Source organism: Dama dama, chromosome 24 (genome assembly GCF_033118175.1).
Source record: "Dama dama isolate Ldn47 chromosome 24, ASM3311817v1, whole genome shotgun sequence".
Classification (NCBI taxonomy): domain Eukaryota; kingdom Metazoa; phylum Chordata; class Mammalia; order Artiodactyla; family Cervidae; genus Dama; species Dama dama.
In genome coordinates, this window is record NC_083704.1 from 64,671,955 (window position 1) to 64,691,694 (window position 19,740).

The 19,740-nt window shown below is 47.7% G+C and overlaps 1 pseudogene; it reads right to left on the reverse strand.

The window, feature by feature from the left end:
- Window positions 1–1,405: 1,405 nt before the first annotated feature.
- On the reverse strand, window positions 1,406–18,511 carry LOC133045611 (histone-lysine N-methyltransferase PRDM9-like; annotated as a pseudogene).
- Between the last annotated feature and the right edge of the window lie 1,229 nt (window positions 18,512–19,740).

Consider the following 19,740-nt stretch of genomic DNA (forward strand, 5'->3'; position numbering starts at 1 on the left):
TTAGCTTCAGAGAAAACTGCCCAACTGTGTTACAAAGTGGCTGTGCATGTGTCCCACCAGCAGTGAGGGGACATCCCTGCTGTTCCTCAGGCTCCAGGAATTGGTATTGTCATGTATTTAGAGTTTAGCAGTCCTAATAACATGTGTGATGTGATAGCTCATGATTTTAATTTGTAATTCCCTAATGGTATATGATGTTGAGCATGTTTTTGTTTTTGACTATCTGTATATCTTTTTTTGGCTGAGTGTCTGTTCAGATCTTTACTCATTTTTTATGGGATTGTTCAAGAGGTCTTTGTCTATTTTGAGTCCAAATCCTTTATCAGATATGGGTTTTGCAAATACTTCTCTCCCAGATTGTGGCTTGTCTTTTGATTTTATGAATAAGATCTTTAAGGATCAGTTCAGTTCAGTCGCTCAGTAGTGTCTGACTCTTTGCAACCCTGTGGACTGCAGCACACCAGGCCTCCCTGTCCATCACCAACTCCCGGAGTTTACCCAAACTCATGTCCATTGAGTCGGTGATGCCGTCTAATCATCTCATCCTCTGTCATTCCCTTCTCCTCCTGCCATCAATCTTTCCCAGCATCAGGGTCTTTTCAAATGAGTCAGCTCTTTGCATCAGGTGGCCAAAGGATTGGAGTTTCAGCTTCAGCATCAGTCCTTCCAATGAATATTCAGGACTGATTTCCTTTAGGAGGGACTGGTTCGATCTCCTTGAAGACCAAGGGAGTCTTAAGAGTCTTCTCCAACATCACAGTTTAAAAGCATCAATTCTTTGGCACTCATCTTTTTTTTATAGTCCAACTCTCACATCCATACATTACTACTGGAAAAACCATATCCTTGACTAGATGGACCTTTGTTGGCAAAGTAACGTCTCTGCTTTTTAATATGCTGTCTAGTTTGGTCATAACTTTTGTTCCAAGGAGTAAGCATCTTTTAATTTCATCGCTGCAGTAGTTGTACACGCACTTAGTTGCTCCACAGCATGTGGGATCTTCCCAGATCAGGGATTGAACATGCATTGGCAGGTGGATTCTTAACCACTGTACCACCAAGGAAGTAATTCCCTTTCCCGCTTTCTGCCAACCTCCTATTTTAAAAAAAAGACTAAAAACAACCTGTTTAGTAAGTTTTCAGGAGTCTGAGCTTTGAGGTCAGTGTCTGTGGTGTCATTCTCCCAAAGGCTTGATATACCGGTTGGGCTCATGAGTCTGGCGACCAGGGCGAGTCTGGCGGCTGAAGACAGGCTTGGCCTCTGGTGCTCTGCCCTCACCGACTCACCCAGGGTCCAGAGCCCTGGCAGACAAGCAGAGCCGCACGCAGGCGGGGCTGGTACAGCCGTGGGGCCGCTGTGGTCAGTGTGGAGTGTGCGGTGGAGGCAGCTGGCTGTCCATCTCCGTTACTGCTGGTGTCCTGTGTGCCCGTGCAGGGCAGTCACGGTGTCAGGTGAGGCCTGGCCGCTGTCCTGGGGACAGAATGGGACCTCAGAGAGCTCGCATCCCCATCCCCCCAACTCTGCTTCAGATCGTGGCTTGTGGCTGCTGGCAGCTCCCTGGGCTGGGAGGCTTTTAAGCACCAGCCTCCTTGCTCAAGGTCAGCTGAGACCCTAAGCTCTGGGGTCACACACCATCCCTGCCGCCATGCAGGTCGTCTCACTTCTGCAAGGGAGGGCCTGTGTGGGGCTGTGGGTGATGGGGGATTTGGGGGTGTTGTGGGCTGGCCCCAGGAGTCAGCTTTTTGAGGGGAGGGGAGTGGAGGGGAGGGGAGGGAGAAGCTTTGACCTGCTCAGCCTTCCAGGGGATTCCAGGCCCAGCTCTGGTGGGAGGTGCAGCTGAGAAGCCCCTGCAGGTTTCTGGATCCCCACCGTTTTTCAGTTGAAGCCCCTGTGCCTTCACCACCCCTAACTCTCCCTCCCGTGGCCCCGGCCTGAAGCCACAGAAGATGGGGAGTTTAGGTGGCTTCCCTTCCTGTAGGGAAACGAAGCCACAGACAAACGTGTTCCTTTAAGAAAGCATAGAAACCGGAAAATAATAGTGGGTGGTTATTACTGACGAGGTTCATGTAGAGACCCTTTACAAGCCTGGCACACGGAGGGGACTGAGGGCCGTTGCCCGGGTCCTGGAGTTCGCACCCTCCGCCCCCCGCCCCGTGGCCCACTCTCCCCTTGGTGTCTTCTGGTGGCCGGGCGGACTTCAGCCTCCTGAGCCCCTTCTGGAAGGATCAGGCCAGGACAGAGGTCATTCACAGAGGGGAGGTGTGTCGACCTTAAGAACGCCATTGCCCCCACTCCGTGTCGGAGCTCGGTTCCGGGTCTGAGCAAGCGTGGCTTCCTGGTGCTGTCCCCACCCTCACTCACCCAGGGTGGGGGGGCTTTGTGTCCACCTTCTTCCCTCGTGCAGCCTGGTCACCCCGGGACCCGTGCTGTGTGTGCATCTGCCCTGCTCACAGCGCACCCCGGGGCCCATCAGACTTCACTCATGAAAGGGAAGTGTAGGGATGAACTATTCCATGGTTAAGAATTTCAAGGCGCGACATCGTTGCCCAGAGCGCACGGGCATAGGTACGAGGCCCATGCATAGAGAAGCCGTGGTTTGGGCTTCGAGGACCCTCCGTGTCGGGGTGGGATGGGGGACGGTCAGGGATTTCCTGCAAACGCGGCTCCAGGCTCTGTTCTCGGCAGGGTGACGACTGTGGGCACTGCCTGTCTGTGGAGGGGCCCTGGGGCTGCCAAGCTCAGCAGGAACGGCAGGGGTGCTAAGGGAGGTCGGCCTCCCTTAGCACCCCTGACCTCACACCCCCTCATCAGGGCAGCCCAGTGCCTAAACGGACCCTTCCTCGTCTAGATCTGAAGACCTGGAAGGTGTGGGGGCTGAGGGACATGCAGAAAACAAAATTCTGTAAAGCAATTATCCTTCTATTAAAAAATAAAAAAGATTAAAGAAAAAACACAAAGGACAGCAAAGGTGGGGCTTGCATTCTCAGCCAGCCTCTGCCAGATTCCGCCTGTGCTTACGCATCAGACCAAAATGCTGGTGCTCCCACCTCGTATCACAGATGAACAGAGAGAGAATAGAGAGAATAGACACACAGAAAGGTTGAGTATCTTGCCCCAGCTCACATAGCTGCTGGGGGCAGGGCTGAGAACTGGACCCCTGTGGTCGAATCTGGTGTCCAGATGCTGTGATGACCCCAAGGGGGCGGCAGAGACCAGATGGCCCATGCTGAGCCAGGCGCGCGCGCACACACACACGTGCACGTGGCCTTCACCTTTGCGGCTACAGAAGTCAGAGGGAACCAGAGGGCCATCAGAAGAGGCCAAAGGAGAGTTGAGGTCTATAAGGAGGAGAGGCCCCACTTCCCAGGAGGCCAGGGAATTCCCTTCCCTGGTGACTCTGACTCCACTCTGCATTCCTCTCCCTGGACCCAGGATTGACTGTCCAGTGACCTAACTGACTTGGCTCCAGAATGATGCCTTCCCAGGGGTTCAGCTATGACTGGACTCCACTACTGTCAGTGATAAGGGGGGAATGAGTACATAGTCTGGGCTTCAGATTTGTTTGGAGACAAAATTTATTAGAAGAGGAGTACTAAAAAACCATGAAAGCAATTGGCATGAACATGTCCAGAACACTTAAAAAACCCTCTGCTGTTTATCTGCCTCCTCTCCTGTCATGAAGGTGGAAGGTATATTTAACAAGTAATTCTGTGCTTATCACACTCTTTCTTTAAAATATTTATTATATATTTATTTATTCGGCTGTGCTGTGTCTTAGTTGGAGCCTGTGGGAGCTAGTTCCCCAATCAGGTATTGAACGTGGGTCTCTGCATTGGAGTCTTGGCAACTGGACCACATGGGAAGTCTCTCCTCATACTCTTGGGGACAGTAATGGGTCACAGACCTCCTCTGAGGCCCCTTAGAGCTGAGGCATGGGGTGGCTGCAGTAATCCTCCTGTGGCTAAGGTGTGGTTTGTTGGTCATGACTCACTCACACTCCCTACAAACATAGGGCTACTCCCCTGTGTGTGTTCTCTGGTGTCTGATGAGGACGGACTTCTGACTGAAGCTTCGCCCACACTCCCCACAAACATAGGGCTTCTCCCCTGTGTGTGTCCTCTGGTGGGTGATGAGGGCTGACTTCTGACTGAAGCTTCGCCCACACTCCCCGCAAATATAGGGCTTCTCCCCTGTGTGTGTCCTCTGGTGTCTGATGAAATCTGACTTCTGACTAAAGCTTCGCCCACACTCCCCGCAAACATAGGGCTTCTCCCCTGTGTGTGTCCTTCTGTGTGAGATGAGATTAGACTTATCACTGAAGCTTTGCCCACACTCCCCACAAACATAGGGCTTCTCCCCTGTGTGTGTCCTCTGGTGTCTGATGAGGAGGGAATTCCGACTGAAGCTTCGCCCACACTCCCCGCAAACATAGGGCTTCTCCCCTGTGTGTGTCCTCTGGTGTGAGATGAGATGGGTCTTCTGACAGAAGCTTCACCCACACTCCCCGCAAACATAGGGCTTCTCCCCTGTGTGTGTCCTTCTGTGTGAGATGAGATTAGACTTATCACTGAAGCTTCGCCCACATTCCCCATAAACATAGGGCTTCTCCCCTGTGTGTGTCCTCTGGTGTGAGATGAGATGGGACTTCTGACTGAAGCTTCGCCCACACTCCCCGCAAACATAGGGCTTCTCCCCTGTGTGTGTCCTCTGGTGTGAGATGAGATGGGTCTTCTGACAGAAGCTTCACCCACACTCCCCGCAAACATAGGGCTTCTCCCCTGTGTGTGTCCTTCTGTGTGAGATGAGATTAGACTTATCACTGAAGCTTCGCCCACATTCCCCATAAACATAGGGCTTCTCCCCTGTGTGTGTCCTCTGGTGTGAGATGAGATGGGACTTCTGACTGAAGCTTCGCCCACACTCCCCGCAAACATAGGGCTTCTCCCCTGTGTGTGTCCTCTGGTGTGTGATGAGGTTGAAGTTCTTACTGAAGCTTCGCCCACACTCCCCACAAACATAGGGCTTCTCCCCTGTGTGTGTCCTCTGGTGGGTGATGAGGAGGGACTTCCGACTGAAGCTTCGCCCACACTTCCCACAAACATAGGGCTTCTCCCCTGTGTGTGTCCTCTGGTGTGTGATGAGGAGGGACTTCCGACTGAAGCTTCGCCCACACTCCTCACAAACATAGGGCTTCTCCCCTGTGTGTGTCCTCTGGTGTGTGATGAGGAGGGACTTCCGACTGAAGCTTCGCCCACACTCCCCACAAACATAGGGCTTCTCCCCTGTGTGTGTCCTCTGGTGTGTGATGAGGAGGGACTTCCGACTGAAGCTTCGCCCACACTCCCTGCAAACATAGGGCTTCTCCCCTGTGTGTGTCCTCTGGTGTGAGATGAGATGGGACTTCCGACTGAAGCTTCGCCCACACTCCCCACAAACATAGGGCTTCTCCCCTGTGTGTGTCCCCTGGTGTCTGATGAAATCTGACTTCTGACTGAAGCTTCGCCCACACTCCCCGCAAACATAGGGCTTCTCCCCTGTGTGTGTCCTCTCGTGTGTGGTGAGACTTGACCTGTCCTTGGAGCCTTGCCCACACTCTCGGTACATGACTCTCATAATCCCTGAGACCCCTGCCCCCGTGATCAATGTGCTTGTGTCCACTGGATTCAGTTTCTGGCTTGTGCTGGGCTCGTTTTTCATTCTCTCATGCACCCCAGAGCCCCCCATTTGTCCTCCGGGTGAGTAGGAAGAGGCGCTTGAAATCCTCTTCAGCCTTATGCTTTTCAGCAATTGTTGGGGCCTGACCTTGGTCTCGTGACCCTCAGGTTTGTCACTCGGGCTGTGTGGATCTGAATATCGCTGATTTTGATTGCCTGGGCAGCTATCCTCTGGTTGGAGGAGGTCTCTTTCAGATGGTCTCAGGAGGGTCTGAGTGGGGTGAGTGCGTTGGACGTGTTGGCTGAGGAATTTCTGACTGGAGAAGGCCAGAGAGCAGGAGGCACATGGGTGGATCTTGGGCTTCAGTTCTGCTGAAAGAGGAAGCTTTTGGTCAGGCAGCAGGTTTGCCGTGGTCAGGCCTGCCTCAATAATTATCTAAGGGTTGACAGTGCACGAGTTCTCTCCCATCGAGTGTGTCTTTTTAGTCCACTTTTCCACTCCACTCTTACTCTCTACATCTACAGAAATCCAGACAGTTGGTGTCAGGGGCCTTTTCTACATATCACCCAGATAGGGACCTTCCAGCAGCATCGGAGGCAGTATCTCTCCTGATAGAGGTGGATCTGTAGGGACTTTCCCTGCGTGTAAGTGTCTGAAATGTCATGTCACAGTGGCCACAGGTATTTACCCTACTGAGGGATAAGACTTGATGACTTAGGTGAAATCTCCTGAGTGGCTCCCTGTGAGGGGAAACGGTCTATTAAGTTAGGGGCGCCTGGCCTGGAGCTCTCTGCATATGGGAGGCAGCACAGGGGGTGGTTACAGCAGGTGTGGGTAAATCTGACTTTGTGGCTCCTTGTTCAAAGAGCAGCCTTTGTGCCGATCTCTGCAGGAAGTGGGTTTGAGACTGGACGAGACCGAGCGGCCCAAGTCCCACTGACTACAGGTCTCTGGCCCCTGCTTCCCAAACAGGTTCACAAATTACTCCTCTCTCAGTTTCCCATAGATCATAAAATAAAGGGATATCCTTTCTCAAGCCTCACCAGTACTCATACCTCATTTATTACATTCAGGCTTAGTCCATTCAACGTGCACTAGGAAGCCCTATTTAAAAATACATCTCCAGCCAGACTCTTCACATCCTCACTCGAAAGCATCTTCAGACAGCCCACTCTCCTCTCATGTCTGGCAATGAACTGACCTCTGAGTGGGCTCCCCGATGATGTCTCGTCCACAAAATGAACCAAAGCATCGTCTTAGCACAGAGAACATGCTGCTTGCAGCAGAAAGCCACGCGGTTGTTCTGTGTCACCCAGGAGGACCCCTGGGGCCTGCACGTGGACACAGGCCCTGAAGCTTCCATGTCCCATCCAGCCTCCTTCTCTCCCTCTGTGCTTCCTCCCATGACCCCTGGCATGGTCTCTCTTCCTGGCGCTGGGGCTGCGACACTGGCTGCTCCCCTGCCTGGAATCCTTCCCCACGGGTGTTATCTCTGCAGAGACCCTGCCCCACCGTCCTGCACCACACCCCACCCTCTGCTCACGCTGACCTGAGGCACGTTCCCTGCGCTGGTTTTCCTCAGAGCACCAGCCCCTGTCTGGTGTGAAGCCCCTGCTGCCCCAGGGCAGTGGTTCTGTCTGTTTCGGTGCGTGGAGCCCCATCTGGCACAGAGTATGAACTCACATGACAGCAAACTAGAACAGTAACTGAATGCACATCACTGTACATGTGTCGCTTAGAAATGGGACGAAATGAGGAAGAAACAGGTAAAGGGCAGAGAGCTGGTAGGTGCTAGAAATGTTGCTTTTTGCTTCTCAGCCTTTCAGCAGAAGGTGATGTTACACATTTTTTTGCATGAAATATTAAAGATTAGAACTAGCATTTTTAATATAAAGACTTTTCCTAACAATCATATGAAAAGAATCAAATTCTGAGGCATTTTAATTGCAACTCTACTGACTTTTGACTGGATTGTCCTCTGCTTCAAAATCGGACCACGGAAGCTCCCAGAATGGGGTGGGGTGCTGGAAGAGGGGTGACACTCACCTCTCCCAGTCGTGAGCTCACTCTTCCCCCGGCTGTTCCGCTTGATGCCAAGGTCCTGACCATACTCGTCCCCGTACCAGACCAGCAGCTCACAGCCCTGCCTGACCACCTGGCAGGCTCGGTAGAAGATCTGCCCGTGATACTGGAAGGCCACCAGGTTCTGCTCCTCGTCGTCCCGGGCACAGTTCACATACCTGGGGGCGAGGCCGGGAAAGGGAAAGAAACCTCAGGTGATGAGTGCCCTCCACTCTCCGACCATGCCCAGCTCCTTGCCTTCCGCCTCTGAGGCCACCCCTCATGTGGACCTTCTGTTCACACCTTCAACCAGGCTATGTGAATTCCCATGCTTTTCTCTCCTTACCTAATGAGCCATTTTTCCAGAGTCCAGTTCCAGACTCGTCTCCACCTGGACTGTCCGTGAGGCTGGTGACCTCCAGCTCCTCTAAACTCTGAATTAAGTTCTCTTCCATCCACAGGACTTGGTGCTCCTTGGCTACCACACAGCCCTCAGCACTCACCCCAGCCAGCCTTCTCTCCCGAGGTTTTCTCCCATCGCCCCACGTTCATCCAGGGTCTTATTCGCTTGCCCACCCCCTCCCACGGAAACTTGGAGAGAGTTCTGATATAGCTTGAGACACGGAACAGTAATAGTTTGTTCACTGTTTGCCTGCCCTGATGAAAGGAGAGGCCCTCAGAGAATGGGCCTGCTCAGGGCCATCCTGCCCCCCATTCCTTGTGAGGCCTCAGGGCCCACTTCTCACTGCAACCAAGCCTGAGTAGGTTGTTGCCCACATAGAGTCAAGGTCTCCTGTGTTAGGTTATCCTGGTGCTGTGCAGTTACTCAAAGAGAGAAGAAATAAGGTTACTGTTCCTAAAAATAATTGGCTAATGTCTGTTTGCAGTATGTTCTCCAAAAGGCCATTGGTTGTGTGATCTGCTTCAGTAACGAAGTTCACTGTCTAAACCGAAACATAAAGTGCGTGGTAAGTGTCCATTAAGTGAGTTAAAATGTCCCTGGTGAATCTAGACTCCTCAAGTTGTTTTCAAGTCCACCAGTTTTGTTCAGCATATAGACTTGTATCTTGATGGCACATGCCATATTTTTATTTCCTTCTTTCTAGTGTCTTTTGAAATGAAGGAGCATGATATGGAGGGAAAAGAGGAAGGAAGATGTGAAAGCTGTTGAGGGAGCCGGGTTGAGAAGGAAAGGGGCGTGGGATTGAGGGAGTCTCAATGTCTACACACTGCAGACTCACTGCACTCACCTCATCCAGTTGGCCCAAGACGTGTCCTTTCCATCCACATACTCATAGCAGTTCCTCCCTTTGGTGATCTGAGTGTCAAAGAAGGAGTTACAAGCTTTCCTCTTTTTTTTATTTGTTTTTTGGTAGGAAGCAATAGAAGAGCTATTTCCCTCTGTAGTCATTGGTGCTTTTCAGCCTGCATGGATTCAACTGCCAGTCGGACCACACAGTAAGCCCCTTACTCATCATTCCAAGTCTGAGTCCTTGGCTCATTGAAGGCAAGGGCTCCACAAGGGAGGAGTCACTTCTGTGTGTCTCTACACTGTGTTCCCACCTCTCTTCTGACCTTTAGATAGAGGTCCTGAGTGTCTGTACACTGTAGTCCCACCTCTCCTCTGACCTTTACATAAAGGTCCTGAGTGTCTGTAGACTGTGTTCCCACCTTTCCTTTGACCTTTAGATAGAGGTCCTGAGTGTCTCTACACTGTGGTCCCACCTCTCCTCTGACCTTTAGATAGAGGTCCTGAGTGTCTGTACACTGTGGTCCCACCTCTCCTCTGATCTTTAGATCGAGTTCCTGAGTGTCTGTACACGGTGGTCCCACCTCTCCTCTGACCTTTAGATAGAGGTCCTGAGTGTCTGTACACTGGTCCCACCTCTCCTCTGACCTTTAGATAGAGGTCCTGAGTGTGTGTACACTGTGTTCCCACCTCTCCTCTGACCTTTAGATAGAGGTCCTGAGTGTCTGTACACTATGGTCCCACCTCTCCTCTGACCTTTAAATAGAGGTCCTGAGTGTCTGTACACTGTGGTCCCACCTTTCCTCTGACCTTTAGATGGAGGTCCTGTGTTCACACCCAGGGCACACATTATACAGGGCTGACTGTGTCATTGCTGACCGTGTTATCACCATATGTGTCCTCGCATGTAGACATGAAATACCCCCCACCACATACAAGACATTAGACCCCAGAGGACAGGGAAATGTGTGCTTCTCACCAGCCAGGCGTATCCACTGTTGGTGGCCTCTTCATCGTCTGTGATCTGGCCCTCATAGGGGCCAAAGTGCAGGCCCAGCGGCAGATCGGACGCCTCGTTCCACACTCCAAGCCCAGCGTCAGGGATGCCCAACAGTCTGATGTTTAACCCAGGGGGCAGAGTGAGGACTGAGCGATTGGCATGCCCCTTTTCCACTGCACAGTCCTTTACAAAGGTTGGGGGTCCATGGGCAGCACAGCTGTCGATGAAGAAGTTCTGACACCTCACAATCTGGAGGTGAGAATAGGGATGAGAGCAGGTATCGTGATGTTGCTGGTCGTAATGACCTTCAGAAAGAACTGGGGCACTCATGGCATTTGGCCTCGATCATGCACCCCAAGTAATAGAGGAAGGGGATGGACGGGGGACCAAATGGTGAGGTGAGGTTAGTGGACCAAGGCGCCGTAGCCCCTTCTCCGTGAGTGGGCCACTGGGGTCACTCACAGAGGTAGTCATCATCCTGGGGCTCGCTGACCTCTTGGTATATGTGGCCCTTTCTTTCTCGTAAACAGTACCTCTTCACTCCAGTCTCTTTTCTTCTGAGTTCTAAGATGGAGAACAGAAGCTGTGCAAGGCTGGTGGGGTCTGGGGAGTTAGTCCCTGTTTTATTGGAAAGTGTGAGATCTCCTACCTGTCCATCTACACACTTTGTGAAAACTTTCTTACATGTATTTTTCAAACTTTTACTTTTGTAATTTTATGCTTTAATGTTACATTATTTATTTCTTGGCGACACTGCATGGCTTGTGGGATCTTAGTTCCCTGACCAGGAATGGAACCCACACCTCCTGCAGTGGAAGCGTCGAGGCTTAACCACTTCACCACCAGGAAGTCCCTCCTCTATACTTTGATTCTTCTCCCTTTAACTACTGGTTCAGGATACTGAGGCTCCACTGACCACAGATGCCCAGTTCAGTGATAGCTTCCTGCACTTCCCATTAGTAGGTTTAACTTCCCAACCTTCTTACTTAGGAAATAGTTCACTGACACATCTACTCAGAAAATATATGTTAAAGGCACATGACATGTAAGGGCACATGAGCAGAGTTCTGGGTATAAACACTAACAAAGCACGGTTCCCATCATCACAGCTGGATTTATTGAACTACTTGTAGGTGTCAGACTTTTGCATTTAATGTAAGGATTTCAAGCACTGTATGAGTTATGTATCCTTATCTTCACTTTACAGATAACAATCAGGACATCAGAAAATGTATAAGATTTTCCCAAGGCCCCAGTGCTAACTTCATGTCTCAGATCAGTCCAGCTTAAACCCCCGCCTACCCAAAGTCCATGCCACACACCTAGGCCATGCTTATTAGTTTTTCTACAGGGATTAGAGGAAGTAATTAGAGGAACTCCCTAAAATTTCTCTTACCGACTTTTTGTCTGGGGTGCTGTCCAGGGGTCCTTGCTTTTCTGTGATGGGGCACTGGTTTCTGAGCCTGCTTTGAGCCACTTGTCTTCAGCAATTTTGCTGCTCCCGGCAATTCCTTCAAACTAGATTCCTTACTTAATGGTGCCCTGGATATTCTCTTCCATGTGTGTAAAAGACAACATGCAGTTCTTTAGTTCTTTAGGACTTTATGAAGTGTTTTCACATGCATGACTTTAGTTAATACTTTAACAGTTCTTGGAAATATCTGATTTGGGGGGGTGGGGGTGGTCTGAACATTGAAGTGTAACAAAAGGACCCAGATGGATAGTGAATCAAAACTAGAATTCATATCTTAAGGTTCTTCCCCTTCAACTTTCAGCATTAAAGTGAGAGCAAGCAGGGAGAATAGCTGGAGGTCAGGGAAAGAGGAGGGTAAGGGCTGGTAGAGAGATCCGCGGGGTTTATATTAATTAGTGGCCCTCTGATGGACAAGGAAATATGAAAAATTACAGAGGGGACAAACCACATCTGGAAAATAAGGTGACAAATCACTGAGATTAAGAGGAGAAAAGACAATCCGCAGAAACCCATTTAGACAATAAAGAAAATGAGATGAAAATTGCAGGTTGCCATGTCCTAGAGACAATGTTTGGAATTAAAGTAGCCGGTCTCATCAGTTCTCCTTGAACAAGGCTGTATGACTAGCTGGTTCTACTCAGTTTCCTGATCCATTAATTGGTATACAGGCTAATTCCTAATATTATAGTGGACATGAAATTTAATAACCTTCATCAAATTGTTTTGTGAGCTATTTAATACAGTAAGAACATGAGCGTACATCCCTGGTATCAATTTATTCCCTAAACTGCATCTATATTTGAAGTCTTGCTCACAGACACTATCTTCAGCATCCTTTGACCTTTCTACTCCTAAATGAATGCTTAAATGTGGAGTCACTCATTCACAAAACATTCAGGCGGCCCTCAGGGGCTTTGAGCTGGGCCTGGACTTCTGAGAATGAATGGGTGTGGGCTAGGCTCCCAAAGCTCACAACACAGGGGCAGGCTAAACAAATGATTCCAAACAGGAGAGTTGCCTATTAGAGCTCAGAGGAGGAGTTGTTACTCCCTCCTGCAAGAAGGAGCATTTGAAATGATGCCCAGATGATGAGTTTCTACTCAAAAGTGGGTAATCTATGTGAAGTCCTTCTGTTATTTTCTTATTTGTTGCTTTTCAGTCATAAACCTGAGGCTTTTCAGGGTTGCGAGTTGCTTCATCTTATTGGAGTGGGAGGCTCTGAGGTAGGGATCCTGTCTCCTTCTTCATCTTGGACTGTCCACTCTACAAACTGCCCAGCATGTCTTTAAGCTTCTTCATCTTGGACTGTCTACTCTACAAACTGCCCAGCATGTCCTTAAGCTTCCCTTAGTCGGATGTCTTAGCATATCCCTCCCTAGCACAGCACAAAAGAACTGAGGTTGAAAACGTCTCTCAGATGAATGATATAAAGATGTATGAATAAGCGTCATAGAACTGGAAGTTTTAATCAGTTTGTAAGGGGTTTAGAGAACGTGCATTGGTTTAGATTGCACTACCAGTGATACTGTGATCTCAGACATATAATCAAAGGTTTTTTACCTAATTTTCTGGATCTATAATGGTGATAGCTATATACCTACTTATAGGTACTGTAGGACTGATTTAAGGTTTAAGTAAGTTTATTCACATAAAATGCTTAAAGTCTGAAATATTATGAAAATAGTGTAACAACAGAACCGCCTACTGCTGTTGTAGTTCTTACTAACTGTAAAGGTGGTAATGGTATCAGACAGTGTGCTAAAGATTCAGGGCGGGAATGCAGCCGTCTCCAGGATCTCTGTGTTTTCTCCTATTCTCACCTGTGACTGGATCCATGAGGTGGATATTTTGGCAACAGGATTTGGGAAATACTCACCTTCTTGTGTTTACTATGCTCCACTCTGAAGGCCATTGAAGAAGGTTTACCTAAAGAATGATGAGAATCAGTGTTTTGATTGGTAAATGTTTCCAAACTCTGGGTATTCTAATTAAGGATATATAATTCTAAGGCAGAAAGTGACAAAGACAATGATTACCAAAGAAGGAATAGAAGATGATTTCTGTATCATCAACACCCATGGTTCCACTGGGAGCATAACATAATTATCTTAAAAAAAAAAAAATGAAACTTCATCTGTTCCTCATCTGATGTTCACAAAGTATCTAATACATTTCCTAGTCTTTCATGACAAAAGTAGTCAACACTGTAGAAATAGGAGGAAGTGACCACAATATAATAAAGGTCATATATTGAAAGTCTACCTCTAACATCATAGTCATCAGTGAACAAGATCAAGAAAAAAAGCCAAGGATGCCCGTTATCAACATTTCTGTTCACCATAATATTAGAAGTCCTAGCCAGGGCTTTAGGTTAGAAATGGAAACAAAAGACTTCCCTTTGGAAAGAAAAAAGTAAAATTATGTCTGTTCACAGGGCCATGGTTTTATGTGCAGAAAAATCTTTAAATCCACACACACCAAGAACTTCCACAGAACATTGCACGGTACAAAATCAACATTCAAATATCTTTCCATGCATGAAGAATGACCATTCCACAAACGAAAATAAGAAAACAATCCTATTTATTTTTTATGTTTTTAAAGCTATATTCAAGAGGTAAATTAAAAAAAAAATATTTCTTTTGATTTATTTGTTTGTGCCAGGTCTTTGTTGCGGCATGTGGGATCTAGTTCCCTGACTAGGGACTGAACCCAAGTTCTCTGCATAGGGAGTGTAGAGTCTTAGCGACTGGACAAACAATCTTGTTTATAATAGCATTGAAAAGAATGAAGTAATTAGATATAAACTTAAGGAGAATAGAGACTTATATGTTGAAAACTACAAAATATTGCTGAAAGGAATCTGACATAAATAAATAGCTAGGTGTCTCATGTTTATGGATTTGGAGGCTTAATATTATTAAGCTGTTCATACTACCCAAAGCAATTTAAAGATTCAGTGCAATTCATATTAAAATCCCAATGGAATTTTTTTCAGATATAGAAAATCCATCCAACAGTTACCACGGAATCTCAGAGCACCCCAAATAGGCAAAGTAATCTTAGAAAGAACAGCAAAGCTGGAGGCCTCTGATTTTAGAACATACTACAAAGCTACAGGAACCAAAAGAGTGTAGATTTGGCAAAAAATGTATGCTTAGTCGCTGAGTCTTCTTGACTTTTTGTGACCTTTTGGACTGTAGCCCACCAGGCTCCTCTGTCCAGGGGATTTCTCAGGCAAGAATACTGGACAGGGTTGCCATTTCCTTCTCTAGGGGATCTTCTTAACCCATAGATTGAACCCGCATCTCCTGTGTCTCCTGCACTGAAGGCAGATTCTTCACCTGCTGAGATACTGAGGAAGCTGGCTAGCATAAAGACAGATATGTCAATCAACGGAACAGAATAGACAGCCAGAAATAAACTCTTGGATACATGGTCTAATGATCTTCATCTCGGGTGTCAAGATAATGGGGAAAGTTTAATGCCTGTAATGAATGGTGCTGGGGAAACAAAATAACCATATGCAAAATAATGAACGTCTTACATGTTGAAGAAAAATCAACTCAGAATGGATGAAAGACCTAAATGCAAGACTTGATAAGACTCTTAGAAGACAACAAGGGTGAAGCTTCAGGTCACTGAATCAGCAATGATTTCTTAGATATGGTACCAAGTGCACAAGTATTAGGAACAAAGTACAAATAGACAAATGAGGTTAATCTTAAAATCTCTGTGCAGCAAAGGACACTGAACAGAGTTGAAAAGGCCACCTACAGGATGGTAGAAAATATTTGTAAAATATGCATCTGATAAGGGGTTACTAAGCATACACCAGTATGAAGGCGACCTATAAGCCAGGAAGAGAACCTGATTGACCATGATGGCACCTTGATATCAAATTTCCATGCTCCAGTCTTTTAAGAAAACAAATTTCTGTGGTTTAAGGAATGCAGTCTGCTTTGTTATGGCAGTCTGAGCTGACTAACAGTGAGAGAAGGAATTGAATAGACATTTCTCCAGAGAAAATACACAAATGGCCAACAAACATATGAAAAGATGCTCAATATTACTAATCAATAGGGAAATACAAATTGAAACCTTCTGTGATGGGCAATATGTATCAGAAGGCAATAGCAAGTTTGGTAAGGATATGGATAATTTGGAACCCTTATACACTATTGTTGGCAATGTAAAATGTTGCAAACTTTCTAGAAAACAGTATGGAGTTTCCACAGAAAGTTAGAACTGCTGTATGATCTAGCAATCCCACTCAAGAGTGTATTTCCATAAAGAATTGAAAGCAAGATATTGAATAAATAGTGGGCACATGTACGGTCACTGCCGCATTATTCCCAATGGGCAAGATGTGTAAGCAACCTAAATGTTCATTGGTGGGTAAAAGATAAAGATTATATATAAGATATATGTTATATCTCTTATATCCACATGCACACAACGGAATGTTTTGAAGCCTTAAAAACAAATTCTGTCATATGCTACATCATGGATGGGCCTTGATGATATTTTACTAAGTGACATGAACCAATCAAAAAAGAGAAATATTGCCCGCTTCCACTTCTATGAGGTATCTAAATTAATCAAATCCAAGGAAACAGAAAATAAAATCGTGGTTGCCAAGGGCTGTGAGGAGGAAGGATTGGAGAATTGTTACTCAGTGGGTTAGGGCTTCAGTTATGCAAGATGTAACATTTCTACAGATTTGTTGTACATCAATGTGGATGTATATCCGCGGTGGCTCAGTGGTAAAAAAACCCACCTGCAATGCAGGAGATGCAGGCCTAGTTCCTGGGTTGGGAAGATCACCTGGAGCAGGAGATGGCAACCCACTCCAGGATTCTTGCCTAGAGAATCCCATGGACAGAGGAGCCTGGTGGGCTACAGTCTATGGGTAGGCAGAGTGAGACATGACTGAAAGATTAGCACTACGGACACTAACACTAACGTGCACATAGTTAGCAACAGTGTGCCATACACTCAGAAATTTGTAAAAAGGAAAATAAAGACGTGCAGGCGTATGGTGAACCGAGGCGTATGTATTCCCTATGAAGAATCTCTCCTTATGTCAAAACCTTTGCAGACAACCAAATGTTTGTTTTTCATGTCCCTTTCCCTAGTTTTAATAACCTAATGGAACAGAGGGACTTCCCTGGTGCACAGTGGATGAGAATCTGCCTGCCAATGCAGAGGACACAGGTTCGATGGCTTGTCCAGGAAGATTCCACTTTCTGCGGGGCAGCTAAGCCTGTGTGTCACAAACTACAGAGCCTGCATGTACTCTGCAATGAGAAGACACTCACCGCAACCAGCGAAAGCCCATGGACAGCCATGAAGAGCCAGTGCAGCCAAAACTAAATAAATAATTTTTAAAAATCTGGGAGAACAGAAATCCATAGATGGAGAATCTTAGAACTATCTAAATTGTTTTCTCCAGTCTAGGCAGATTAACTCTTCTAAACTCTTTGAGCAGCAGAAGAGGAAGTGAGCTGCTCACTTCTATTTTATAATAAGTGTACTTCATTTTATTTACCTGATGCCATCTCTGGTCAGTGAAATGTGGGAAACATCATGGAGAATAAATAGTTCTCTGCAACCCTTTCCCAGAATCAAAATATAGAATTAGTTTAACCTTAGGGTAAGAAGATCATGGGTTTTGTTTTATATACATACATAAATAATGTATCTTGACATAATATGTTAATTACTTCCTTTTTGAAGAGATTTGATCCAATAACCAATGAGATTAGTATTAAATCTGTTTGGTGAATTTATTTCTAATGTTCCTTTAACTGCCTTTCACTAAGAATGTTTAGCAAAAATAACTCTTTTTTAAAAAGAATCATAAATTTCAACCATAAAACTTTTGAGAATTACACTGGAAAACCTATACTTTCATCTTCATTCAGGATAATGTCAATATTCAGCCACAACCACTTCGGAATGCTGAAAATTATGTTTTCCTTGCTAATGGCTGAGATGAAGTTGAGACCTAAGCCCAGGCTGGTTTCAGGAAGACACCTCCACATCCTCCTGGCCTCTCACCTTGCTGTCTTGGTGTCCATTCTTCATCAGAATCCTCAGTGTCATCTACCTGGGGCTTGATGACCTGCCTGCGGTGATGCATGAAATCTGGTCGAGTGGCTCTGAAACCTGGAAAGAAGCAAAATATTTGTTCTAAGAAGGAGAAACAAAGAATAGAAGCAATGGGAAGTGTCACAAAGTCAAGGGAATCAGTGAGATGGGCTGGGGGAATCTAGAATCAGGCAAGAGGTGAGCTCTGCCCTGCAGGGTCAACCTCCCTTTGGTACAGAACTGTAAACATTTCCTTAGTCTCCACACAAAAGGGAACTGTGAGCAGATGAAGCCACCTAAGAGCGGGCCAAGTGAGCACTGAGGGTGAAGACCTGTTTCATGTTTCCCAGGCTCACAGGCACCCAGCACTTCCTGTTACCTATAGCAATCAGCGCTTCATAGTTTCTTTTCATATTCCTATATCGGATTTTTTCCCATTCTCCCAACTCTTCCCATTCTTCCTTGGAGAAGTATACGGAGATGTCGTTGAAAGCATCTTTGGCCTAAGGAACATAATCAATTTCATCAGTGATTTACTCATCTAAGTCAGATCTTAGAGCTGGGCCTTCTCCTCCACCTTTTGTGCAGGGAGTAGCCTGAAGCTACTGGGTGGTCTGTGTGAGACAGGGATGAAGACTTTCCTTCCCGACTGTGTCCTGCTTAACTGAACAAACGCTGAGCATTTTCCTAACTCTCCCTGGACACAGAGCAGTTGACGAAGCTAGTGTCCTGTTTTGTCCCACTCCACCCCCCCATCTCAGACAGGACCAGGCATTCCCATCCTGTGTACGGTCACAGGGAAGTTCACTCAGCTGGCCAGGCAAGCAGTCTGTGGTGCTTCAGGGACCAGCACCATGTCCTTCCTATAGAGCTGGCTTAGAGCCCAGCTTTGCTGCCTCCACCTCTCACCGTGGGCTTCCACTCTGTTCTCCCGGCATCTCCCTCCGTGCTCTCCTCTGGAGACCTGTTCGGCCTCATGGCCATTGGAATGCTCAAGGCCAAGGTGCCTGTGGAAGAAGAAGGTGCTGAGATAGCCCAGACCAGTGTCCAGAGCCTGGTCTGTCTTCCTTGGGTGGAGTGTCCAGGGCAGGAAGGTGAGGGGAAAGTCAGGGTGAGGGTATTGGTGGGATGGATGGATCCTGACTAGATATGACAGATCAGCCTAATGTGAACTAGATTTGGTTTGTTTGGTTCCCCTAAAATTCAGCCCCTCTGAGGGAAGGCACTGGGAGGGATGTGTCTGTGAGTGACGGAGGGATTCTTGAGGAGACCCGGAAACCCCTAACTGCTGGACTGGGGTCAGGCTGAAATCAGGGCTCTGTTCCAGTGCAGCAGAGGGAATGTTTCTCCAAGAAGGGTTTTGAGGATCTCCTCCTGGGGACTCAGAAAAATCTGGGCATAACGTAGCTTCTACGTCTAAGGGAGAAGTCGCTCGGCTTGAGGAGATCTGGGTCCCACGGGCTGAAGTAACTGGGGTCCTCAGACAGAGGGGACTGGGGATCTTTTGGCTGATGTAGAATGCGCAGGGTGAGAAAACTTGGGAACTGTGAGGCTGAGGAAATCGGGGGTTGCTTATTAAGGGACTTTAGGTCTCCGACAGGCAGGACAGTTAGGGCCTTGAGGAGGAAGTGTTTTAAGAGCTCCCAGGCGGAGGGATTCAGGGTCTGTGAGGTTGAGGAAATTGGGTCTCTCTGCGGGTGCTATTTTTAGGGTGCCTCAGGCTGAGGGGAACTGGGGTTAATCTAGGTATTTGAGGGTCGCAGCACTAAGGGGTTTGGTGTTTCTGTGGGTGAAGGGACTTGTAATCCCTGAAGCTGACGAGACACAAGCCCCCTTCAGATTAGGACTCAGGTTACTCAAAGTTGACAGGATTTCGGGCCTCCCACCCTGGAATTTGAAGCCATCAGGCTAAGGGTTTATGAGGGCTGCGCAGGGCGCGTTCCCGTCAGCCTCCCCGCTGTCCTGCCGCGCTGCCCACCCTGTCCCCAGGAGCGCTAGAGGTTCAGCGAAGTCCAGTCCTTCGGCGCTGAGGTGAAGTGAAGGGCCAGCAGCCTGCCTGTACCCTGTCAGGCACAAGCGACCAATCGGCGTTGTGACTGAGGCAGTCTGGCCAATAGGCGCCCGGAGGGTGGGGAGCACAATGGAGGCCCCGCCCCACCGCTCGGGGATTGGCTGCTCTGTGGGCGTGTCTGTCAAGGCTCCATTGC